The sequence below is a fragment of the Papio anubis genome, chromosome 7 (assembly GCF_008728515.1).
Source record: "Papio anubis isolate 15944 chromosome 7, Panubis1.0, whole genome shotgun sequence".
Lineage (NCBI taxonomy): Eukaryota > Metazoa > Chordata > Mammalia > Primates > Cercopithecidae > Papio > Papio anubis.
In genome coordinates this window covers 1,055,812-1,082,602 of record NC_044982.1, presented here as the reverse complement: position 1 = coordinate 1,082,602, position 26,791 = coordinate 1,055,812, and the positions used below count along the sequence as shown (strand labels likewise).

Below are 26,791 nucleotides of genomic sequence, written 5' to 3'. Positions count from 1 at the left end.
ATGCATGGGCACGGGGAACTGGCCTGGGTAGGAGGTCTGAGTCATCCCGCTCTGGGCTGTGCGGGGACCACTAACGATCGTGTTGGGAAGTGGAAGCTCTGTGGGGTTAGGGGGGCCGGGGGGCCAGGGAGGGGTGGTGGTGAGCAGCCGTGGAAAGGCCCCTGGCATGGAGAGAGAAGAGGGGCTGCGGGACTTGTGGCGGGCCAGTGGAAGGACCTGGGCCTTCTTGTGAGGGTTGGTCTGCAGTGGGGGGCAGTGGGTGAGGGGCGAGCTTCATCCTGGAGGTGGAGCCTGTTTCCACCCTGGGCTGAAGCCAGTGCCAGCCCCATCCTGCCTTAAGGGTCTCCTGGGTGAAGATGAGCCCACAACCCTCTTGGCTCTGGCACCCACTGCAAATCCCATGGGAATAGACGGGCAGCGTGGCTATAGGTGAATGGGGCTGGGGGCTCTGGGCTCCTGACATCCTGTTCTAACCCTTCCTGAAAGCCGTGGTCTCTTCCCTGCTGGCTGCAGTCAGGGAGGCGGTGGGCCCAGCTTGGCCTGTGAAAGCCCACATCCCCTAGTCAGAGGTGGGATGGCCGCTGCTGGTTTAGCTGCTCCCCTAGTTTAGCTACTCTCAGGGCAGTGAAGGCTCTGGGGCTCGAAGACACCCCAGGCAACCTTGCCCTGCACACACCTCACTCCTCCTGGCCTTTTCAGGAGTGGTCCCTGGTCTCCATGCTCCTTGGCACAGGCCAGTGCCCTCTACCTCTGCCACCACATCCCCGGCAGTGGAGGTCCAAGTCCTGGCTGTCCCCCCCTCACCAATGGGGCCAGGGACCCTGGCTCTACCCGCTCCGACTTGGTTCAATGGCCCATCGCCCCTGCAACTGACTCTGAGGGCATTGGAGCAGACATCAAGCCCCACCCTGCCCAGTGGCACCCGGTTTCCACAACGAGGCTCAGCTGTGGCTCCGACTGCAGCAGGGCTGGGAAGCAGGGGGCCTTTGTCAGGCTCATGGCCTGAGGTTTTTGACCTCTGGGATCTCCCCTGGAAACAGGATGGGGACCTGGTCGCACTCCAGCCTGCCCTTCCCGAGTTTTCTGAGGTGTCCTGCGATGGCCAGATTCAATGGAGACCCCAGCTGCCTCCCTTGTCCCCTCACTGATTCCTGGTCAGTACGTGAGTCCTGATGCGTGTCCACTACCCACTGGCCCCGTGCTGGGGCCTGGTGCCCAACCCACACAGAGACGCCTGGGGACAGCCACACTTTGGGGAGTTAGGGCCTGGGAGGAGCAGGGAGGCCTCCTCAGGTGGGCTTGGGAGCTGGCCCCGGGGAGGCCCACAGGTGCAGCGGCCTGGAGGCAGAGAGCTGGGTGTGTCAGCGCCTGAGAGGACCATGGTGGGCAGCTTACCAGCAAAGGGAGCCGAAAGGGCCCCAGGGAGAAGTAGGCAGCTCAGAGGGAAGAGGTGGGCTGGGATGCTGAGCAGAGTGTGGACGGAGGTGCAGCTGGGTGCACCCGTGTGGTTCGGCTGGGAAGGGAGGTGTGCATGTGGGGGAGAGAAATTGGGCAGTGGAGGTCCTGTCCCAAGAAAGAGGCTGTCTGCTGGCGATCTGCTCCCTCTCGTGGCCTAGTCCACCTCTACACCAGCAGTTACCTCCCTGCCCTGCAACCCCTGCCTCCCAGTACGGCCAGATGCTGTCCCTCGTCCTCCCCGCAGCCCTCTGAGGGCAGGAGAGTCGATCAAGGGGCAGAGAAGACAAACCCTATCTCTGGATACACAGTGACCCATGTCGCCGCCCCAGAGTGGGGTGTGCTATTCTCCTAGCATGAGCAGTTGTGGCAAGAGACACCCCACTTCCAGATGACAGGGCTCTGCCTTGTCTGACATACTCGCCATAAATCCCCGTGTGTGTCTCTCGCCCTGACACATTTGAGGCCCGGAGGCCTGGCCTGGCCATGCAGTATGCATGCCCCACCATAGCTCCACCGCCACCAGGAATTCAGGTGCTGCTGAAGCTGCACCAAGAAAGCCCCAGCCCAGTCGGCTCCTTTAGATGAATGAGAGTGAGCTCTTTTTTTTTTTTTTTTTTTTTTTGAGACGGAGTCTCGCTCTGTCGCCCAGGCTGGAGTGCAGTGGCCGGATCTCAGCTCACTGCAAGCTCCGCCTCCCAGGTTTACGCCATTCTCCTGCCTCGGCCTCCCGAGTAGCTGGGACTACAGGCGCCCGCCACCTCGCCCGGCTAGTTTTTTTTTGTATTTTTTAGTAGAGATGGGGTTTCACCGTGCTAGCCAGGATGGTCTCGATCTCCTGACCTCGTGATCCACCTGTCTCGGCCTCCCAAAGTGCTGGGATTACAGGCTTGAGCCACCGCGCCCGGCCGAGAGTGAGCTCTTTTCTAATTGTGAAGTACATGACAGGTTGTAGCTGTGAAGACATTGTTGGGTCACTCTGTGGAAGTCTGAGGTGACCCCTTCCAGGGTCACCTGGCCATAGAGGACCCAGGCTCAGCCCATCTTTCTTCACCATCTGGGTGGGTTGGTGATGGAGCCACAACAGCAGTGAGCTTCACATTGTCTCAAAATATCATCCGTGTGAGGGAAGGAGGGACGGCTCCTCCTTGGGTGCCTCCCTCTCCTTAGGAGGAAAATGCTTCTCAGAAGTGTCCGCTCAGGTCCTGTGGTCCAGAGCTTGTTCCAGGACAATCTGTACACTTCCACTGGCAGGGGACATCGGTGTCATGACTGGCCACCTGCCCACAGGTGAGCCTGTGGTATCATGGATGCCCCAGAAGACACGAGACTCCTGGGTCTGAGACAAAGGGCTTTGTTTCTCAGCACGAGCTTCAGCTGTGGCTCCTCTTGCCCACAATCCTGTAGAGGCGACGGGAGTGCCTGGTGATCCAGCACACGCAGCTGGCAGGAGCCCACCCTCCCTCTGCCATTACCCAGGAGGCCCCAGTGTGACATCAAAAATACTCTGCAACTTGGCCCAGGCTCACATTCTGCAAAAGCTGTGAGCTTGCAAATTGCCTTTGATCATATAAGAGCCATCATGGTGATCAAGTTCTTTCTACATAACGCCAGCACATATTTAACCCCTCACACGGAGCAACATCCAGCTTAACCTGCACGGCAGCAACCCAGCCTCCAGCTCTGTTTCACCCAGCACATGTCAACAATTCTCTTCCCAGGAGATTCCAGCAGCATGGTCTGGGAGCTCCTGAGTCCTTGGGAAGTTCTGCAGCTCGGCTTACCCAGGGCCGCCCTGGCCAAAGCCCCAGCCACTCTCCTTTACGGCAGAGAGTGGGACTGTGTCCCCCTTCATTTCCCTAGAATGGTAGGGCTGGGAGCTGGGTCAGACCCGCCTCCACCTGCTTGTGGGAAGAGACGTTGGAGTCTAATCACAGACGCAACAAGATCAGTCATCCAAAAAGATAAAATATGCTTGAACTTCTGACCCTTCATCTTCCTTTCAGAGCACACTCACATTTTCTATAGGAAAACAGCCTCATAATAATAAAAACCCAATTGAGCGAAATTGAACTCACTTATCTTAAGCAATAAAAAAGCAAACATTATTGGATTCATTTTATGCAGTAAAATAATGGAGATGCACTAAGTGGCAGCCCCAGAGGGAAAAGCCATCAGAGACTGCCAGTGCAGAACGGTGGTGGAGGCTGCAAAGCCACATTCCCACCTTGGCTGAAACATGGGTGGCTTCATTTGTTGTAAAAACAAGGTAACTGCCATTTAACCACAGAAAGATGAAGGGAAAAAACACCCCCCGGTCAGAGGGTGTCAGGGAGACCCGCTGTCTTTGGGGCTCGGCCTGCAGGCAGGCCCCGGCAGCGTGACTAGGGCTGCACTGGGCGTGAGGACAAAGGGTGCGGAGAGTCAACAAGTGGGTGAGGAGAGGGTAGAAAAGGCAGTGGGCAGGTTGGGGGAACACCAGAGGGAGGCCGAAGGGGGCAGGAGGAGGAAGGGGCCTGGGTGCCAGAGGGAGGTCAAGACAGAGGGGGAGGTGAGCAGGAGTGTTGCCAGACACATGGCAGCCCCTGGCTCGTGCCCATCCCCACCACCCTGCACTGGCACGAGGCCCCAGATTTCCCTGGGACAGTACCGCCTCTCCTCACTCCGTGGCTGATGTGGAGTGGACTCCGTCCTCTCGGGGCTGGGGCAGCTGCCAAGGAAGGGGTGTTAACATCACACTGTCCCCCGAGAGAGAAAACCCATGGTGGCCACTGGGCTTTGTACGTTTGCATCCCCTCCGAAACTTATGTTGAAACATAATCCCCAATGCAACAGGCTGTCCATTTTGTGTGGCTATAATAATACCACAGGCTGGGGAATTAATTTACAAAGAAAAGACATTTATTTCTTACAGTTCTGGAGGCTGGCAAGTCCAAGATCGAGGTGCCAGCTCTGGCGAGGGTCTTCGTGCTGTGCCAGCTCATGGCGGAAGGTGCAGGGGCAGGAGAGGGTGAGAGAGAGAGAGGGCCCAGCTTGCTGTCGTAACCACCCACTGTGCAGATAGTAAACACACCGCGAGATAATGATGCTAACCCCTCCGTGAGGGTGGAGCCCACCTGGCCTCATCACCTCTTAACAGCCCCCATCTCTTCAGCTCTTTTTTTTTTTTTTTTTTGAGACAGAGTCTCACTCTGTTGCCCAGGCTGGAGTGCAGTGGCGTGATCTCAGCTCACTGCAAGCTCCACCTCCCAGGTTCATGCCATTCTCCTGCCTCAGCCTCCTGAGTAGCTGGGACTACAGGCACCCGCCACCATGCCTGGCGATATATATATACATTTTGTATTTTTAGTAGAGATGGGGTTTCACCGTGTTAGCCAGGATGGTCTTGATCTCATGACCTCGTGATCCACCTGCCTCATCCTCCCAAAGTGCTGGGATTACAGGCCCGAGCCACCGCGCCTGGCCTGAGATGGAGTCTTGCTCTGTCGCCAGGCTGGAGTTCAGTGGCGCGATCTTGTTTCACTGCACTCTCCGCCTCCGGGGTTCGAGCAATTCTCCTGCCTCAGCCTCCCAAGTAGCTGGGATTACAGGCGCCTGCCACCACCCGGCTAATTTTTTGTATTTTTAGTAGAGACGGGGTTTTGCCATGTTAACCAGGCTGGTCTCGAGCTCCCGACCTCAAGGGATCTGCCTGTCTTGGCCTCCCGAAGTACTGGGATTACAGGCGTGAGCCACCGCACCCAGCCCCCCACCTCTTAATATTGCCACAGTGGCAATTAAATTTCCACATGAATGTTGGAGGGGACACTCAAACCCTACCCCAGGCTAGGATGATGGTGGTGCTTGTCAACATACACATTCATTTCCCTCCCGGGCGAGTCTGGGCGGGTGGTCCAGGCTGCCAGGACACAGGTCCCTCCCACTCCTGGCCCCTGGGTCCTGGGTGTAATTCTTGCTCTCACAGGTCAGGCGGTGCCATCAGGTCTCAGCTGCAGCACAGCCAGGGTGGAGGATGACAGGGGATGCTTCTGGGGTCTCTTTGGGCTGGGTCTCAGGAGCTGGCACAAGGCACCTGCCTATACGCTGCTGCCCAGAACTTAGACATGCCAGTGCCCTGAGCTGCCAGGGAGCCAGGAAGAGGGATCTGCCTTTGGGTGCCACATGCCCAGGGGGGTTCTTGTACTGTGAAGAAGGGGAGCCATCCTGTGTGGCTGCACCTTGGTAACTTTACTGGATTTTTCAGTGTTTTCCTCCCAAGCATCGCCCGAACCTGCATCCTGCCCAGCAGTGTGAGAGCCCCAGGGGCCACCTCCTCACTCACACCTGCCACTGGCAAATCCTCTGGACAAAGTGTAATGCTGAAACATTTTACAAAACAGAGTCACCCTTGATGGTTATAAAAAATGGCCGAGAAGGAAAACTCACGATGACGGAAGCCATCAACTGGCGAAATTTGATATGGATGAGCACCGGCCCATGGTTCAGGTCTTCGCAGTGACATTTATGTGGGGGAGAATTTTTTTTTCTTTGAGATAAACGTGTGTTTAATGGTAAAACTTAGCACACCCCAGCACCAGGAATGGCTTGGAGTAGGGACAGGCAGCAGGGACAGGCAGGTGACCCCCGCGGAGCCTCACATGGCGAAGAGGATGAGGAAGACGATCATCAAACAGAAGAGTCCCATGGCCTCAGACAGACCAAAGCCCAGAATGGCATCAGAGACGAGCTCGGCTTGAGAGACAGGTTCCTGGCATAGCCAACGATCAAGCTTCCAAACACTGTTCCAATGCCAGCCCCTAAGCCAGCCACACCCACTAGGGCTGCTCCAACATCAATCTCTGAGGCTGTGTGAATGTCCCTGGAGACAGCTCTGGTCCAGAACTCCCATCGGGCCACCTGGCGTGGGGAGCGGCTGTGGGAAAGCTGTTTAGATGAATTCTCCGGGCTGTTCAAGAAGGAGAAAGACACAGGCCTGATCAGACCCCTGGTACCACAGTGGACCAGAGCTGGAGAGATGCGTAATGCCCCGGGGGTCTGCATTTTCTCAGTCTGCACTCCCACTGCCGTGCAGCCCCTGCTGGCCCATAGCGCTCGCCCGGCTGAAGGTGACCTAAGGTGACCGACTCACTTTTACTCATTGCTTATGAAATAAGCTGAACGTGGAGCTCATTGGAAACATGTGTAGCAAAGTGCATGAGCCTTGAGGAAACCTTTCTCCCGCCCTCATGAGTATCCGCCCAGGGAGTGATTTCCCCGAGAGCTGGTCCGTGTTGCGTTCCCTCCGTGAACACTTTCAAGGCTGCTGTGGGAAGTTGCACACAAACGGCTGGTGGTCCTGGAGGGGATGGTGAGGCGGGGTGGGCCTGTGCACCGGATGCCAAGTCCACAACACCAGGAGGCAGTGCTCACCGCAGGAGCCACACAGCAGGTGCGTGCTGGTCTCCCATCTGAAACCTGCACCCGTGGGTGCACCTGAGTGACCCCCGCCCCCCGGGGCGTCTCTGGAACGCCTCCTAGGAAGAGAGGCTCCACGCCTGGATGGAGACAGGTATCACACAGGTGCGTGGAGTGGAGTGTGATGCAGGGAGGTTGGTGCAGGGCCACACAGAGAGACCCCACTCAGGCAGGCCTTGGGTTAGGGTAGGCCTCACCAAGTGATGTTATGGAGGGACTGGACCGTGGCCAAGGCTGGCTTGTAGGTGGGGGGCAAACACATTCCTGGCAGGTAGGGCTGCCCACAAAGCTCACCTGCCTGAGAACCCCATCTGGCTGGGGCAGGCGGGAGTCTCCGGACCTTGGCGCCAGCGGAGCCTGCAGTGTCGCCAGACGGCCACAAGGGGGCTCCCGAGCCCGGCGCTCGGTCCCTGTGAGGAGGGAGGTGCCGGGACCCGCCTGTGAGACCGGAACCCACCAGTGGGGCCCCGACCCCGACCCTGACCCCACAGGACCCTGCCTGGGCCAAAGGTTAAACCCGCCCCAGCCCCAGGCTGGGCTGATGTTCCTGACCAGAACCCGAGCCCGATTCTGCTCGCTGAACACTCATCTGCTCCCTTGCCTCCGCCTGCCCCCGGCAGCGAGGGCCTGGCCAGTGGGTTCGTGTCACCTCCCACGTCACCTCCCGTGTCATCTGTGTGTCACCTCCATGTCACCTCCTGCATCAGCTCTGTGTCACCTCCCACATCACCTGCATCATCTCGCATGTCACCTCCATGTCACCTCCCACATCACCTCCTGTGCCACCTTTGTGTCACCTCCTGGCTGACCATGGCCCAGCGGCATCTCCCCTGTTGCAGTGCCTGGAGAGGCTGCGGTTCCAGGGGTGGGCTAAGGAAGGTGGGTGCCTCGGCATGGGCCCTGAGTGACTCCTGGAGCGGATCCCACCTCCCCACCAAAACCCAAGCAGGAGACCACCCTTTGCTGCTGAAGCCACTGAGCTCTTGGGGCCTCTGTTTTTGCAGCAGAGCCTCGTCCCCCTGACTGACACATCTCTCATAGTCCCAGGCCCTGAGTGCAGGCCCACACTGAACCTTGATGCTCATCACAGACTGACCCTGGCTTGCCCTGGGTCACACTCAGGCCAAGGCCCCGACAGCCTGGCCCGGTGGAAGCTCCCCAGCTTATCTCACTCACACTGTTGTCCAGGGCCCAGCCTCACGGTGACATCTGCCGTAAGAAGGCTGGGACTCTGTCCCACTTGTGTTCGGGAATGAGGGACCCTGACTTGGTCTCTGCTATCAACACATTACAAACATCACTGGGCATTACAAAAGATTTCCAAGGGCTGGGTGCTGTGGCTCACCCCTGCAATCCTAGCACTTGGGGAGGCTGAGGCTAGAGGAGGATTGCTTGAGCCCAGGAGTTTGAGACCAGCCTGGGCAATGTAGTGAGACTTTGTCTTCACAAAAAATTAAAAAAAATTAGCCAAGCATGGTGCCGCATGCCTGTGGTCCCAGCTACTTGGGAGGCTGAGGCAGGAGGATCACCTAAGCCCAGGAGGTCAAGGCTACAGCAAGCAGAGATGGTGCCACTGCACTCCAGCCTGGGCAACAGAGCAAGACCCTGTCTCAAAAAAAACCCACAAAAAACCCAAAGAAAGAAAGAAAAAACCCAGATTTCAAAGAATTTAAACTTATTTATCCAACACAAAGCAGTTCTTCACAGGCACACTTTAAACTTCGAAATTCTTTGCTCTCCCCATGCTTGGCTGATTGGGTCTGGGGCAGGCGATGGTGCTCACTGGATCCAGTTTCTGACAAATCTGAATTGTGACAAGCTTCAGAACTGGCCCAGATGATCAATTTTCATGTAAGTTAAGGTGTCCTTCTTGTTCCCCAGCTTTTAGGTGATTTATTTTATATTTATTTATTTATTATTACTATTTTTGAGACGGAGTCTTGCTGTCTCGCCAGGCTGGAGTGCAGTGATGGCATCTCAGCTCTCTGCAAGCTCCGCCTCCCGGATTCAAGCGATTCTCCTTGCCCCAGGCTTCTGAGTAGCTGGGAATACAGGTGTGTGCCACCATGCCCTGCTAATTTTTTGTATTTTTTGTAGAGACAGGGTTTCACTGTGTTAGCCAGGATGGTCTCGAACTCCTGATCTCAGGTGATCCACCCGCCTCGGCCTCCTAAAGTGCTGGGATTACAGGCGTGAGCCACCATGCCCGGCGCTTTTAGGTGATTTGATAATACTTTTTTCCATTAAAATTTTATGATGATACATAATATAGAAAGAATCTATGTAAAATGATATCTGTACATTTATGCACATACAGCCCCCTTTGAGAAACAGAATATGAGGGCCTTTAGTCCTGCCCAGGGCAAAGAAAGCTAATAAAAAATCAACTCTGGGCCAGGGGCGGTGGCTGACACCTGTAATCCCAGCACTTTGGAAGGCCGAGGCAGGTGGATCACTTGAGGTCAGGGGTTCGAGACCAGCCTGGCCAACATGGTGAAACTCCATCTCTACTAAAAATACAAAAATTAGCCGGGTGTGGTGGCACATGTCTATAGTCCCAGCTACTTGAGAGGCTGAGGCAGAAGAATCACTTGAACCTGGGAGGTGGAAGTTGCAGTGAGCTGAGATTATGCCACTGAACTCCAGCCTGGGAGACAAGAGTGAGACTCTGTCTCAAAAACAAAACAAAAACAAAACAAAAATCAACCCTGGGCCAAGTGTGGTGGCTCACGCCTATAATTCCAGCACCTTGGGAGGCTGAGGAGGGAGGATCCCTTGAGCCAAGTAGTTCCAGACCAGCCTGGGCAGCATGGCAACACCCTGTCACCACAAAAAATTTAAAAAATTAGCAGGGCATAGTGGTGTGCACCTGTAGTCCCAGGTCCTTGGGAGGGTGAGGTGGGAGGATCCCTTGAGCCCAGGAGGTGGAGGCCGGAATGAGCTATGATTGCACCACTGCGTTCCAGTCTGGATGAAAGAGCAAGACACTGTCTTAAAAAAATGAAACAATTCACCCTGGAGAACCTGCATGCCTAGGACGACATATTGACTCTAGCGGCAAACGCTTAGGGCTGCAGAGCCCTGGGCAGGCTGGATACTGTCTTGGCCCCATGTGGGGTGAGGGCTGCAGACTGGGGTGGAGGCCCCGGGGAGGCGGAGGGAACCCTCAGGAACCATCTCCCTGCCTTCTGCTCTCACGACTGACCCTTTCTTGGCGAAACTTGGTGGGGGCAGCCGGGTCTCTGCCGCTGGTATCCTTTGGGTGCTTCCTGGTGGTGGCAACCCTGTGGGGAGGAGTTGGGGAACTTGTGGGCCAACGCGGCTCCGGGAGCTTTGTCAGGTTGCAGGGCACCTTTGGTTCTCCCTTCCCGACCCTCTCTGCCCTTCTGCTTTCTGCTGTGTTTGTCAGATTTTTTTTTTTTCTCATTTTGATTGTATTTTGCTTCTGACAACTTTCCCAAGACTGTTGCCCCTCCCGTGGCGGCTGGGTCCACACAGCTTCCCTTTGTGCCGGACCCTCGCCTCGCTGGGTCTTGGGCTGCAAAGCTTGGATGCGGCAGCCTCAGGTTTCTGCACTCACCCTCGCGGTTTCCGCATCCCACTCATCCCACTCTAACCTCTAGTTCCTTTGGAGATACACCTTCCATGGAAAATCCCAACTGGAGCACAGCCGCCGCGTTTCCATTCCCTTGCCTGCCTACTCCGCCCACGTCTCCAGGGCTGGGCTGCAACTGTGGAGACCACCCTCTCCAGCCTTCTCCATCATGGAGACTGGAAGGTGAAGCCCCGCTAGAGGGCAGCCTGGTGGTGGGGCAAGAAATAGGAAGGCTCACCGCTGAGCCAGGGTGATGAGGCCTGTCTGCTCCCTCTTCCTCTCTCCAAAGCTTGCCAGGACCCACCCAGACCAGGCTGTGGCCTTCAGCACTTCCCCAGGCCACACCAGAAGCCAGAGGAACTGAGCCCCGCTGGGGGACATACCCCCCAGGCCAAAGTAACAAGAGCCTGGAGAGAACAGTGCCTGAGAGAAAAACAGCGCCCTCCACAGCATGACTTGTGTGCAGCAGGAGTGTCAGAACCTCTGGGCAAAGAATTAAAGATAAACGCGGTAACATCCTTGAAGAATTAAGGAAAGATATTAGCAACAGAAAGCAATAACAGGGAGCACAAAGAACCAAGTAGGAATTTCAGGTATCAAAATAATGATTGAGAAAAATGTGGTAACTGAAATACAGTGGCACAGACGCAGCCGAGGAAAACAATCTGTAAAGTGACAAACGAGGGGAAGGAATCCTGGCAAAGCAGTCGGGGCACAGGAAGAAGGACAGGGACTGTGAGGAGAGAAGTGGGTGGGAGGACAGAGCAGAAGAAAAAGGTGAGAGGGATTTTCAAACGTTAGGGATGAAAGACGCCACAGAATTCCAAAAGGTGATATGAGGAAAACCCGTACCTAGTCACAATTATATTAAAATGTAAGAATATTAGAAAAAAAGGGAAAATTTAAACAAATTTGAAAAGAAGGAAAAAGTTTTAATGAGAGAGCAGGTCGTGGATAAAGGGTAAGAATCACACTGACTTCAGACCTTTGAACATGATTCAACAATACAAGAAGACTACACATTGTTTTTAAGGTATCAAAAAAAAAAAAAAAAAAAAAAAAACACTTTATACCTGCCATGTTTTTTTCTGAGACAGGGTCTTGCACTGTCACCCAGGCTGCAGTGCAGTGGCTCAATCACAGCTCACCGCAGCGTTGAACTCCTGTGCTCAAGCCAATCCTCACACCTCAGCCTCCTGAGTACCTAGGAGCACAGGTATGTGCTACCACACCTGGCTCCTCTTTTAATTTTTTGTAGAGATGGGGTTTCCCTGTGTTTCTCAGTCTGGTTTTGAACTCCTAGCTTCAAGCAATCATCCCACCCCAGCCTCCCAAAATGCTGAGGTTACAGGCATGAGCCACCGTGGCCAGCCTACACCTATAATCTTATATCCAGCAAATTTTTAAATTCAAATGTAAGGGTATAATAAAAACATTTTTAGGCAAAAGAGGCCTCAGAATACTTGCTGTACAGAGACCCACATTGAAAACACTGTAGGAAAAAGTTCTCATGAAGGAAGGGAAAATCCCAGGAGCTGTTGCAAGAGATACAGGAAGTAAGAGCGAGTAAAGGTTATTGTTAATATCATGATATATGCCTATATAATATACTGTGGATAACAGCTAATATTTTGAAAATGAAAAATTGATAATATGTCCACAATTACCCATAACCAAAATTCCAGAAAATATCAATATGATGCTGGATGTGGAATTAATCAAGGAACTAAGATTATGCTAAAGCATATATCTTGTTGGGAGAATATGAATTATGTTTATGAATTAATATATTCAGTAAATGAGTAAGGTAATTACAAGTTAATCTTAAGAACAATCACTATAAAAATTATTAGTACAATTTTTTAAACCAGTAAAAAAAAATGTAATATATTCAATGGAAAACAGGAAATATGGAAGAAATGAATAAAAAATAGCTTTGATGATATAACTAAATCATATTACAGTTTAATCACAATAAATATTAATGGCTTAAACTGATCAGTTAAAAAATAGAGATTCTTGTATTGAAATTAAAAAAAAATTAAGATGAGACAAAGCTAAGCATAGTGGCAGACACTTGCCTATAGCCCCTACTCAGGCTCAGGAGGCTGGGGTGGAGGATTGCTTGAGTCCAGGAATTTGAGTCCAGCCTGGGCAACACAGCAAGACCCTGTCTCCGAAACAAACAAATGAACAAACAAAGAAATGAGCCCTCCAAGAGCAACTTTACAATTAAAACAAAAGAAGACACAAGTTGAAAAATAGGATAGAAAACTATGAACTAAGAAGGTTGTCATCACAGTTATAGCAGGGAAGCTAGGAATGGAGAGGGATTCTGGCCATTGAATGCTTAGACCTGCAAGTTCCATACATCACTTCTCAAATATCATTGGCCAGAACGAATGACAATGCCAAGGGGTGAGGGAGGAGTAACTCTGTGCTCCTGGAAGTAGAGAACCACTGAATATGAACAACGTTTACCGCTACCACAGACACACACTCTTAGTATAAGATAAAAAGGAAACACCACAAATCAATGGGACAAGATTATTTATAAATGGTATTGGCAAAATGGACTCACTATACAGCGAAAAATAAAAACTGGGCCTCCACCACTTGTTCCATACGAGCGTGGACTTGAGCCAGATTATAGATCTGTGAATTGCTATAAATTAACTATAAAGTTAATGCTAAAAAAAAGGAGGATCACTTATTGATGTTGGAGCAGGGAAAAAGTTTTAAAATAAAAATTTGGAAGCACAAATCATAAGGCAGATAATTGAAAAGATAGCTTCCATGAAAATTCAGAAAATACTTCCTGACTGTTCTGTGCTTGCCTTTCCTCACCTATAAAATGGGGGTTAATTTAACTAAGGGTTTGAGAACTGCCTCCAGGTCATTGTAAGTGCTTCGTGTGGAGATATTATTATAATAATCAGTATTTAATGCCCTTTAAAACATCTCTAGTAATGCTTTTCCCCAAAACATCAATTTTGCCTGAGAGTAAAATGCCACAAAACTCACAAAAGTGTATGTATGCATACACTACTGTATACCTGGTTTATCTTTTCCCTCCTAACTCTGCTGTGTCATTTCGTTTTGTGTGTGTCTCTTGAAAAACCACATAGCTGGATTAAGAGCATCCGTCTTTTAACTGGAGAATGTAGTCCATATATTTTTATTTTCATTAGTCATATTTATTTCTACCTCCTTATTTTGTGTTTCTATTTATCTTGCTTTTCCTCAGTATCTTTTAAATCGTTTCCTTATTTCTTTAGGAGTTATTTTCCTCAATCTTTCTTCTTCTGATTTAGAAGTTATATATTCTGTTTCTATTCTTTTGTGAAACAATTTTTAAATTTTATTTTTTAGAGACAAGGTTTCACTTGTCACCCAGGCTGGGTGCAGTGGTGTGATCATAGCTTACTGCAAACTCAACCTCTTGGGTTCAAACGAGTCTCTAGCCTTAGCCTCCCAGCAGCTAAGACTACAGGCATGGGCCACAACACCTAGCTAACTTTTAATTTGTTTGTAGAGACAGGATCTTGCTGTGTTGCCCAGGCTGGTCTCAAACTTCTACGCTCAAGTGAACCTCCTGCCTTGGCCTCCCAAAGTGCTGGGATCATAGGTATGAGTCACTGTGCCTGGCCCGGCATCTCGTTTTTATGTGGTATTGAAAAGCTAAACATATTTGTGTCTGTTAATCACATGGGAAGCTGTACTATGAGGAAGCACATGTTTTTAAAAATTATGAAATATTAATCTACAGAATGCTGGTGACAGACAATTCACAATTTCTAAGGATTAAAATTCTTAAAATATATGTAATTAAAACAATTAGAATAATAAAGAAACTTTGTATGCAAAATATATAGGGAGTAATTTTAGTAAGAAAAGTTATAAGACATGAGGTTGTGTTTTCTGTTAAAGGAAAAGGAGTAATATTAATAAATTATGTACTGAAAGATAATTCAGAATACGAGAGACAAAAATGTAAGGAAAAACAGCTGAGGCTGGGCGCGGTGGCTCACTCCTGTATCCCAGCACTTTGGGAGGCTGAGGCAGGTGGATCACCTGAGGTCAGGAGTTCGAGACCATCCTGGGTAACATGGTGAAATCCCATTTCTACTAAAAAAAAAAAAACAAAACAAACAAAAATTAACCAAGTGTGGTGGTGCATGCCTGTAATCACAGCTACTTGGGAGGCTGAGGCAGGAGAATCACTTGAACTCAGGAGGCAGAGGTTGCAGTGAGCCGAGATCACGCCATTGCACTCCAGCTTGGGCAACAAGAGCAAAACTCTGTCTCAAAAAACAAACAAAGAACAACAACAACAACAAAAAGAAAAACAGCTGATACATTAAAAGAAAAAGATTGTGAAAGGAGGCCAGGCATGGTGGCTCACGCCTGTAATCCCAGCACTTTGGGAGGCTGAGGCAGGTGGATCACATAAGGCCAGGAACTCGAGACCAGCCTGGCCAACATGCCATAACTCCATCTCTACAAAAAATACAAAAACTAGCCGGACGTGGTGGTGCATGCTTGTAATTGCAGCTACTCGGGAGGCTGAGGCATGAGAATCGCTTTAACTTGGGAGGTGGAGTGAGCCAAGATTGCACCACTGCACTCTGGTCTGGGTGAAAGCAAGGCTCTGTCTCAAAAAAAAAAAAAAAAAAAAAAAAGTTGTAAAAGGATTGTGGAAAAGGGATCTTATGTGGTCACAGTTGGCTGTGATTGGATTTATTTATCTTTTTTTATGAGACGGAGTTTCACTCTTTTTGCCTAAGTTGGAGTGCAGTGGCATGATCTCGGTTCACTGCAACCTCCACCTCCTGGGTTCAGATGATTCTTCTGCCTCAGCCTTCTGAGTAGCTGGGATTACAGGCACCCACCACCATGCCCAGCTAATTTTTGTATTTTTAGTAGAGACGGGGTTTCACCATGTTGGCCAGTCTGGTCTTGAACTCCTGACCTCATGATCCACCCGCCTTGGCCTCCCACAGTGCTGGGATTACAGGCATGAGCCACTGCACCTGGCTGGATTTATTTATTTATTTATTTATGAGACAGGGTCCCATTGTGTTGCCTAGGCAGGAGTGCAGTGACACTCAGCACTGAGGCCTGGAGGCTGGGCTTAAGTGATCCTCCCACCTCAGCCTCCCAAGTAGCTGGGACTATGGGCACGTGCCACCACGCCTGCATAATTTTTTTTTTTGGTATGTTTTGTAGAGACAGGGCTTCCCCATGCTGCCCAGGCTAGTCTCAAACTCCTGAGCTTAAGTGATCCACCCTCCTTGGCCTCCTGGAGTGCTGGGACTACGGGTGTGAGCCACCTTGCCCAGCCTGGATGGATTTATTTATAAGGTTTAATTAAAACTAGCTTTACTATTAACAGTTCACTGATGCAAAAGTAGAATTTGGTCTTCTCTGTTAAAGTGACCGTTTTCTGGAATATTGGTCTGCTCTTGATTCTGGAAGGTTTTTCTTTCTTTTTTTTTCACCTTGAAAAATACATATTTACAGGAACAATTCCCCATTCTCTGGGACTTTTTAGAAAAAAAAAAAGGTCAATTTTGGGCAAGTAAAACAAACAGTGGAGACGAGTGTAGCACTGTCCCCCAAATCACCAACCCCCAGGTCCTGAGGCCTGGGCTGGGCCAGGGCTGACAGGTGAGTCCAGCAGTCTTTGAACCCACTCTCTCCTACCTAGAATAGAGACAGGACAGGCTTTATGTCCCCCATTCCTCCCTCCCAACTCCAGGGACATTGAAAGGGTCCTTTGTAGCCACCTGCAGGAAACTGGGGAGCTGGGAGAGAGGAATCTGAAAATACACATTTGGTATCAGAAATAAACACTTGTGGGGAGAGGCGGCAGGAAGATACCACCCCAGATCCCTTCCTTCCCACCCACCCCACCAAATATAGGAAGAGATGACTCCCTCTCCCCTATTGAAAATCCCCACTTAAAAATAGATTATACTATCAAAATGGCAGCAGAGGAGAGACAGGGAGACCTGGAGTACTGGCTGGAGGGGCCCCCCAGACGGGGACCACCCCCAAAATCCCCTCCACTGGGGGGAAACAGGCAGGACCCCAGGGAGTTTGGCAGACAAAGGAATGGCTTCTCAGGGGGAAGAAGAACAAAGGGACATTCCTCCCTGGCCAAAAAGTTGGTTGAAAAAGGATAAGCTGTCTGAGAGAAAGGCTGGGGAGGTGGAAACTTCTATTCCAAGGGGGCGATTCTTCCTTGGCCAAGATTCCCAACCCATTAAATGGTACAAATTCTTCCTGGACCCCTGAGTATGGCCAGGAATAACAGAACGAAATAAACTAACTCTTCTACTCACATCCGAAAATGCAGACAGGGCTCCCTCAACTCCCCAAGGGCAGGCTGAGGAATAAAGAAAGAAGGGTCTAAGCCAGACCCTGATTGTCTTGTCTTGGGGAAAAAAGTGGGGAGGTGGGGGAGATGTCCTAACCATCCTAAAAGGTTACGTCAGTCGCCTCCCAGAGGCCTTCAAAAAATAAATAAACAAGCCGCCCCTACCACTGAAGTAGGAGACGTGTAAGGGCAGCCACTGGGGACCGACAGAAAAGAGAGCAGCTGTGGAAGCTGTGTGTTTTCTGTGGAGGAGTTAATGAGAGTCAGTTACTCCTGGGAGTAACTCTTCCCAAGGATCCGCACCCCACCACAATCAGAGCACGAGTCTTTCAGGTGAACTGTTTCTCCTTGAGAGAGCAAGAATGGAGTGACCGCAGAAGGGATGATGGTGGTGGTGGTAGTCACGGCTTCTGGGGCTCTGGCGAGAGCACCACCGGGTCGAGAGGCCATCCACGCTGATGGAAGGGATGTGCACCTGGGCGCTGTCGCTGCACGGAAGCTGGCAGGAGAGCTTGGCCGGGCTACGGGGCGCAGTGGGACTCGGGGTGCTCCAGAAGGGAAAGCTGGAGGCAGCGAGCTGGGTGTCAGCAGCACCGGGGTCCAGGTATGCGTAGGAAGCGGGGACGGGGGTCAGCGCCGGCCTCGGCGCCGGGAGGCCGGAGCCAGTTTCCGATCCTGGGGTCCGTTCGGGTCCCGGCCCGCCTAGCAGGCTCGGGCTGAGTGGAAGCTCTAGGTCCCGGGGCTTCCGGCCCTTCTGCGGCCGGGAGACCTCAGGGCTGGAAGCCGCGTGGCCGCCGGCTGCCCTGCGGGGTCCGTAACGACCGCGGGCCTCCGGGCTGGCACGCCCTCGCGTGGAGGGACTCTGGGCTCGGCCTTGGCGGTTTCCGGCACAAACCCTCTCTCTCCCGCAACTTCCGACTCTTCCCTGGGCCCCTCCACTCTCGCTTCTCAAACCCAGCTCCACATTCAGCTCTTCCGATTTCAGGTTTGGGGCCTCGGGCCGGGTCAGGGTGACCTGCAGAGGCAAGCGGGCCTCCTCAGCCTCCAGGCGGGCCTGCAGGCGGCTGGGACTGGGGCTCCTGCTCCCCGGGGGCGCTGCTGCTCCTGCAGGAGCGGCGCTGGGGAGCAGCACAGCAGGCCGAGGCCGAGGGGGCGGCTGTGGCTGCAGAGACTGGATGGTGCGGGTGGAAGAGAGGCCCGAGCGCAGGTGCTTGTTCCGGCTGCTGCGCGCCAAACCGCCAGGGCCTGCCCTTCCTGCAGCCTTGGGTGTGCCCGGCTTTCCTGAGACAGCGTTCCCTGGGGCGGCAGGTACGGCAGCACGGGCCACATTTGCCACGGCGGAGGTAACAGACACCGCTGGTTGGGGCGGGCAGTCCTCGGTGGAGCACCCGGCGACCTCAGGTAGGACACTGACTTGTAGACGAGTTTCTGGCCGCTCTCCTTGCGGATGATGTTCCTGTGATAGTAGGACGGCAAGGCCCGGCGAGCTTGTCGTCATTCATGGTGCTCTTGTTCTTGCGTAGCCCCTACAGCCGGGCCGCCTCCTCTGCATCCACCAGCTTGAATTCACCACTATCCCGTGAAGTCCAGCAGATGTGGCCATTGCCTTGCTCTCTCCGCAGCTGCAGCAGAAACTGCTACAGCGTCACAGATGGGTCCATCGCTGGGGGAGCGCTCACGCCATCCCGGGGTACCTGTGTGTTGGGTGGCGGTGGCGCTGGCAATGTTGGCAGCTCCGGGGGGCGGGGGCTCCATACGCTGCCCCACCGCCCCCAGGCCTGGGTTCTGAGGCGGCGGTGGCGGTCTGAAGGTTTTCCTTTACCTTTTGAGTAATTGGCCTAGGAAACTAAGGTTTTTGTGTTTCATCAAGAGAATTTCTTGTGCTTCATGTTGTCTTTCATTATGTCTTTGATTAATGAAAAAGAGCAATTTTTTTTCCCGCAAAGATACTTTTCTGAAGTAGAGCTGCCTTTGACTTTGCAAGTCTCCACAAGATATAACAAGACAAGCATCAAAAGTAATGATTTGGGGTGACTTTGCCCTGGTTACATTAATAGTGAGATGTGGGGTAGCTACGGGAAAGAGAAGAGGAAAAACGGACAGGCCGATTAGGCGTTTTTCTTTAACGTTACTCTGGTGGGGATTGGTCCTGGATGAAGGCCCATGACTTTGGAGAGGGCGAGGCCTTTTAGCCTCGGGTATGATGGGTCCACCCCTTCTCAGCGGTCCGACTGCCATCTCGGTCGTTAGGAGCACCAGATAAGGTCCTTCCCAGGTGGGTTCAAGCTTTTCCCCTTTCCAGCTTCTGATAAGAACGTGATCTCGGGGCTGGTGTTGGTGAGCTGGGAATTCAAGGGAGGAGAGGGTAGAAGACAGACTGAATACATAGCTTTTAAGAAACTGATCTTTTGTCTCAAATGTTGGGAGGTCAGTAGTGGAACTTAAATAAGGCAACCCATAAAGCATTTCATGAGGGGATAGGCCGGTGTCTTTTCAGGGAGCAGTTCGGACCCTTAACAGGGCAATGGGAAGACACTTAGTCCATGGTAACCGGGTTTCTAGAATTAATTTAGGTAGGTGGGTTTTTAGAGTCTGGGTCATTCTTTCTACTCTTCCTGGTGAGGGTGGATGCCAGGGAGTATGGTATTCCCCCTTTATTTCTAGCGCTTGGGTTAGCCCTTTAATAATGAGCCTGGTAAAGTGGGTCCCGTTGTCTGAATCAATGGTGTCTATTAGTCCAAACCTGGGTATTATATGTTCTAACAGGGCTTTGACGACATTGCTGGCTGTTGCATGTGGGAAGGGGAGAGCTTCTGCCCAGTGGGTAAGGTGGTCTACTATCACTAGTAACTACTTGAGGTGGCCTATTGGGGGCATTTCAGTATAGTCAACTTGGACGCTTTGGAATGGCCTTACCCCTGGAGTTTACGCCGGGCATGGTGGCTCCTGTCCATAATCCCAGCAATTTGGGAGTTCAAGGTGGGAGGATCGTTTGAGAACAGGAGTTCAAGACCAGTCCTGGCAACTTAGTGAGACCCTGTCACTACAAAAAAAATAAAAAAATTAGCCAGGTGACATGGCACATGCCTGTAATCCCCACCACTCTGGAGGCTGAGATGGGAGGATAGCATGAGCTTGAAAGGTGGAGGCTGCAGTTAGCCATGGTTGCACCACTATATTCCAGCCTGGGTGACAGAGCAAGAGCCTGTCTCAAAAAAAAAAAAAAAAAAAAAAAGAGAGAGAGAGATTTTTAAACTACTTAGGCTTTTTTTGAACAGATCTCTCTGTCTCCCAGGCTGGAGGCTCTGTAGTGAGATCTCGACTCACTGCAACCTCTGCCTCTGAGTTCAAGTGATTCTTGTGCCTCAACCTCCCAAGTAGTTAGAGCCTGGCTGTGTGCCATCACGCCCAGCTAAATTCCATTATTTTAGTAGAGATGGGGGTTTGCCATGTTAGTGAGGCTGTTCTCAAACTCATGAATCAGGTGACCTACTCACCCCAGCCTCCCAAAGTGCTGGGGGATTGGCGTGAAACCACTGCGCCCTAGTCTAACAGGCTTATTTGATAGAAATGAAGTTATAGGAAAACATTATAAGTTATAAGGAAGCAAATAGTATTTGATGCTACAGCTTTTCAAATTATATATTTGAAATGTTATTAATGGTACTTCCAGAAATTATGTGGAAATCCAGAAATCTGATATGTGGTGGTGTAATTTTATCAGCCATAATTTCAGATATTGTGTTAAAGTGTTTGTATGTTACAGAAATATGAATTTCCTTGTCAATTGTATCATTATTGTGTGTCTCATCACATCTTCAAAATGGCCATTTTAAGCCTTTTGCCATTCACAGTTACTGTTTTTCCTTTGATTCTTTTCTAAAGTCATTTACCAGTGCTTCCTGACAAAAAGTGGCTTGTTCTTCAAGGAGATTCATGAAAAAGACTCTGACAGTTACTCCGATATACAGACTGCTGCTGATAACTGAGATACCATTGGACTGTGTAAGAATTTTCAGAAATGGAATAGAAAAACTAATGTCATGAAACTCCTAATCCAGCTTCAAACAGAGCAAGATTTAATTACATGGGACTGAATGAACCAATCAGGATAATTTTTGGTTTTGAGATGGAGTCTTACTCTGTTGCCCATGCTGGAGTGCAATGGCGCGATCTTGGCTCACTGCAACCTCCACCTCCTGGGTTCAAGTGATTCTCCTGCCTCAGCCTCCTGAGCAGCTGGGATTACAGGCATGCACTACCATGCCCAGCTAATTTTTTTGTATTTTTAGTAGAGACGGGGTTTCACCATGTTGTTCAGGCTGGTCTCAAACTCCTGACATGATCTGCTGGCCTTGGCCTCCCAAAGTGCTGGGATTACAGGTGTGAGCCACCGCACCCAGCCGAGGATAATTTTTAAATGACTTTTTGTTGGAAACATTGTTGGTTCTTTAATGTTTTATTTTCCAGATTTTAGAAAACTTTTTTTCCCTTAAGCTGTCAGTAGTTTACAGCAATTTGGTAAGTTACACCTTTGAGAACAGAGATGAAACAACTGTTTTCTCCCTTCCTAATCCCTCCAGAGCCCCAAAACGAATAGTGAGTGTTCTTATTGAAGGCGGTAGCCCCTCCCACACCTGCTTGTTATTTCTGCGTCAAGGTGGGGCCGAGAAGGTGAGAAAAGAAATAAGACACAGAGACAAAGTATAGAAAAAGAACAGTGGGCCTAGGGGACCGGTGCTCAGCAAACAGAGGACCCGCACTGGCCCCGGTGTCTGAGTTCCCTCAGTATTTATTGATTACTATTTTCACTATCTCAACAAGGGGAATGTGGCAGGAGAACAAGGTGATAGTGGGGAGTAGGTCAGCAGGAAAACATGTGAGCAAAGGAATCTGTGTCACAAATAAGTTCAAGGGAAGGTACTGTGCCCAGATGTGCATGTAGGCCAGATTTATGCTTCTCTCCACCCAGACTTCTCGGTGTAGTAAAGAGTAACAGAGCAGCATTGCTGCCAGCGTATCTCACCTCCAGCCACAGGGTAGTATTCTCCTATCTCAGAATAGAACGAATGTACGATCAGGTTTTACACCGAGACATTCCATTCCCAGGGACGTGCAGGAGACGGAGGCCTTCCTCTTATCTCAACAGCAAGAGGCCTTCCTCTTTTACTACTCCTCCTCAGCACAGACCCTTTATGGGTGTCGAGCTGGGGGACAGTCAGGTCTTTCCCTTCCCACGAGGCCATATCTCAGGCTGTCTCAGTGGGGGAAACCTTGGACAATACCCAGGCTTTCTCGGGCAGAGGTCCCTGCGGCCTTCTGCAGTGCATTGTGCCCCTGGTTAATCGAGAATGGAGACTGGTGATGACTTTTACCAAGCACACTGCCTGTAAACATATTGTTAACAAGGCAGAACCTGCACAGCCCTCGTCCCTTAAACCTTGATTCCACACAGCACGTGTTTCTGTGAGCACAGGGTTGGTGCTCAAGTTATAGATTAACAGCATCTCAAGGCAAAACAATTTTTCTTAGTACCCATCAAAATGGAGTTTCTTATGTCTCCCTTTTCTACATGGACACAGTAACAGTCTGATCTCTTTCTTTTCCCTACACTTGTTTTTATGACAATAGAATTATTTATAAAAGTTCAACAAGAATCTGTTCTCCTTGTAACAGGGCACAATTACAGACACTGATGATATTACCAAGGCTTTGACTGGAACGTCATATCTTCAGATATGACCACACAGCTTTAAGGAAGTAGGGTTGACTTTAGGGAGCTGATAAACCCCCACTTGGAAAAATTGGCCTGAGGGTTCCCAGTCTTGCAGGTTGAGTAAAGCAGCCCAGCAACCTCAGGGCATTTTGGGGACTGTGAGAAGAAAGGAATTCATCCAGATCTACAGGTACTGAGTGCCAAGTCAGATGGCAAGTCCTTGGTGTGACTTCCCAGCCTCAGGAGGCCTTTACAGTTTAATCTGAGATTCTTTATGAAAAGCTCCAGCAAAGCAATTTTTTTTTTTTTTTTTTTTTTTTGGAGCAGAGTCTCATTCTGGCACCCAGGCTGGAGTGCAATGGCGTGATCTCGGCTGGGTGCAACCTCCGCCTGCCGGGTTCACGTGATTCTCCTGCCTTGGCCTCCCGAGTAGCTGGGATTAGAGGCGCACACCACCACACCCAACTAATTTTATTTTATTTTTTGTAGAGACAGGGTTTCACTATGTTGGGCAGACTGGTCTCGATCTCCTGACCTCATGATCCGCCCGCCTTGGCCTCCCAAAGTGCTGGGATTATAGGCGTGAGCCACCACACCCAGCCTCCAGCAAAGTAAATTTAAAGAGAGCCAGTGTGGTCAATTGCTTCTTGTTGCACTTATATAAACAATCAGGCCAAGTTTAGTGAAACTAGACTTACTTTGCAAACATATCACTCCTATTTGGATCAACATTTATGGAAATATGGGAGTGACTGTGGAGAAAAAAATGACTCAATGGAAAACTGCAGGGCACCGTGATGAGATTTCAGCCCTGTTCACTGCTTACGAGGTTTCGTTATTTATCTGCAAACTGGACTGGATCTTGAATTTGTAGGGAAAAGAAAGAGAGGTCAGACTGTTACTGTGTCTATGTAGAAAAGGAAGACATAAGAAACTCCATTTTGACCTGTACCCTGAACAATTGCTTTGCCCTGGGATGCTGTTAATCTGGAATTTTGCCCCAACTTTGAGCTCACAAAAACATGTGTTGTATGGAATCAAGGTTTAAGGGATCTAGGGCTGTGGAGGATGTGCCTTGTTAACAAAATGTTTACAGGCAGTGTGCTTGGTAAAAGTCATCGTCATTCTCCATTCTCGATAAAGCAGGGGCACAACGCACTGCGGAGAGCCACAGGGACCTCTGCCCTGGAAAGCCGGGTATTGTCCAAGGTTTCTCCCCATGTGATAGCCTGAGATATGGCTTCGTGGGATGGGAAAGACCTGACTGTCCCCCAGACCGAAACCTGTGAAGGGTCTGTGCTGAGGAGGATTAGTAAAAGAGGAAGGCCTCTTGCAGTTGAAATAAGAGGAAGGCCTCTGCCTCCTGCCTGCCCCTGGGAACTGAATGTCTTGGTATAAAACCCGATTGTACCTTTGTTCAATTCTGAGATAGGAGCAATACCGCCCTGTGGCGGGAGGCGAGACATGTTGGCAGCAATGCTGCTTTGTTATTCTTTACTCCACTGAGATGTTTGGGTGGAGAGAAGCATAAATCTGGCCTATGTGCACATCCAGGGTACCTTCCCTTGAACTTACTTGTGACACAGATTCCTTTGCTCACATGTTTTCTTGCTGACCTCCTCCCCACTATCACCCTGCTCTCCTACCGCATTCCACTTGCTGAGATAGTGAAAATAGTAATTAATAAATACTGAGGGAACTCAGAGACCGGTGTCAGTACAGGTCCTCCGTATGCTGAGTGCCGGTCCCCTGGGCCCACTGTTCTTTCCCCAGACTTTGTCTCTGTGTCTTATTTCTTCTCTCAGTCTCTCATCCCGCCTGACGAGAACTACCCATAGGTGTGCAGGGGCTGGCCCCCTTCATCTGCCGCCGAACGTGGGTGCCTTTCTCTAGGGTGAAGGTACGCTAAGAACGTGAGCATTGAGGACAGTCGACGAGAGATTCCTGAGTATGTCCACGGTCAGCCTTGCGGTAAGCTTGTGCGCTTGGAGGAATCCAGGTAACAATGGGACAAACTGAAAGTAAATATGCCTCTTGTCTCAGCTTCATTAAAATTCTCTTAAGAAGAGGGGGAGTTAGAGCTTCTACACAAAATCTAAGTACACTATCTCAAACAATAGAACAGTTCTGTCCATGGTTTCCGGAACAGGGAACTTTAGATCTAAAAGTTTGGGAAAAAATTGACAAAGAATTAAAACAAGCAAGTAGGGAAGGTGAAATCATTCCACTTACGGTATGGAATGATTGGGCCATCATTAAAGCAACTTTAGAACTGTTTCAAACAGGAGAAGATAGTGTTTCAGTTTCTGATGCCCCTGAAAGCTGTGTAATAGATCGGGAGGAAGAGGCAGGGACAGAATTTCGGAAAGGAACGAAAAGTTCACATTGTAAATATGTAGCAGAGTCTGTAATGGCTCGGTCAACGCAAAATGTTGACTACAATCAATGACAGGAGGTGATATACCCTGAAACATTAAAAGTAGAAGAAAAAGGTCCAAAACCATCGGGGTCATCAGGGCTAAAACCAGGATGGCCACCTCCTCCTCAGCCGAGTGAGTGCTGGGGGAGGGAGCCCGAAACCAGGCTCTCTGCGACTCGCTCCCGGTGCCCATTATTGCCCACATGCAGTTCACTACGGTGAAGGAGCAATTCAGACTCGCCCTGCAGCGTCTGTCTGGGTCAAACAGTGGCTGCTCCCTGAGGAAAAGTTGGGGGTGCTACATAAAATAGTTAAAAAACTATTTTAAAAAGGACATATTTCACCCACTTTCTCTCTTTAGAATTCTCCAGTGTTTGTAATTCAGAAAAAATCCGGCAGATGGCGCATGCTGACTGACTTAAGAGCCGTTAATGGGGTAATTCAACCCATGGGGGCTCTCCAACCCCGGCTGCCCTCTCCGGCCATGATTCCCAAAGACTGGCCTTTCATTAAAATTGCTCTGAAGGATCGCTTTTTTACCATTCCTCTGGCAAAACAGGATTTTGAAAAATTTGCTTTTACTATACCAGCCATAAATAATAAAGAACCGGCCACCAGGTTTCAGTGGAAAGTCTCGCCTCAGGGAATGCTTCATAGTCCAACTATTTGTCAGACTTTTGCAGCTCAAGTTCTTCAGCCAGTTAGAGACAAGTTTTCAGACTGTGACATCATTCATTATGTTGATGATATTTTGTGTGCTGCAGAAATGAGAGACAAATTAATTGACTGTTACACATTTCTGCAGACAGAGGTTGCAAACGCGGGACTGACAATAGCATCTGGTAAGATTCAAACCTCCGCTCCTTTTCATTACTTGGGAATGCAGGTAGAGGAAAGAAAAATTAAACCACAAAAAATAGAAATAAGAAAAGGCACATTAAAAACATTAAGTGACTTTCAAAAATTGCTAGGAGATGTTAATTGGATTTGGCCAAATCTAGGCATCCCTACTTGTGCCATGTCAAATTTGTTCTCTATCTTGAGAGGGGATCCGGACTTGAATAGTAAAATCACATTAACTCCAGAGGCAACTAAAGCAACTGAATTAGTTGAAGAAAAAATTCGGTCAGCACAAGTAAATAGAATAGATCACTTAGCCCCACTCCAACTTTTGATTTTTGCTACTCTACATTCTCCAACAGGCATTATTGTTCAAAACACAGATCTTGTGGAGTGGTCCTTCCTTCCTCATGGTACGATTAAGACTTTTACATTGTACTTGGATCAAATGGCTACATTAATTAGGCAAGATTATGAATAACAAAATTGTGTGGAAGTGACCCAGATAAAATCATTGTTCCTTTAAACAAGGAACAGCTTAGACAAGCCTCTATCAATTCTGCTGCATGGCAGATTGGTCTTGCTGATTTTGTGGGAATTATTGACAATCATTACCCAAAACCAAAAATCTTCCAATTTTTAAAATTGACTACTTGGATTTTACCTAAAATTACCAGACATAAACCTTTAGAAAATGCTCTGACGGTGTTTACTGATGGTTCCAGCAATGAAAAACTGGCTTGCACTGGGCCAAAAGAACGAGTCATTGAAACTCAATATCACTCAACTCAAAGAGCAGAGTTGGTTGCTGTCATTTCAGTGTTACAAGATTTTAATCAGCCTATTAACATTGTTTCATATTCTGCATGTGTAGTACAAGCTACAAAGGATGTTGAGACAGCCCTAATCAAATATAATATGGATGATCAG

At 49.9% G+C, this 26,791-nt stretch overlaps 2 pseudogenes; both read right to left on the bottom strand.

Moving 5' to 3' along the window:
• Positions 1–6,088: 6,088 nt before the first annotated feature.
• On the bottom strand, positions 6,089–7,180 carry LOC116275931 (annotated as a pseudogene).
• A 9,321-nt stretch (positions 7,181–16,501) lies between these two features.
• Positions 16,502–18,562, bottom strand: LOC101009322 (annotated as a pseudogene).
• Between the last annotated feature and the right edge of the window lie 8,229 nt (positions 18,563–26,791).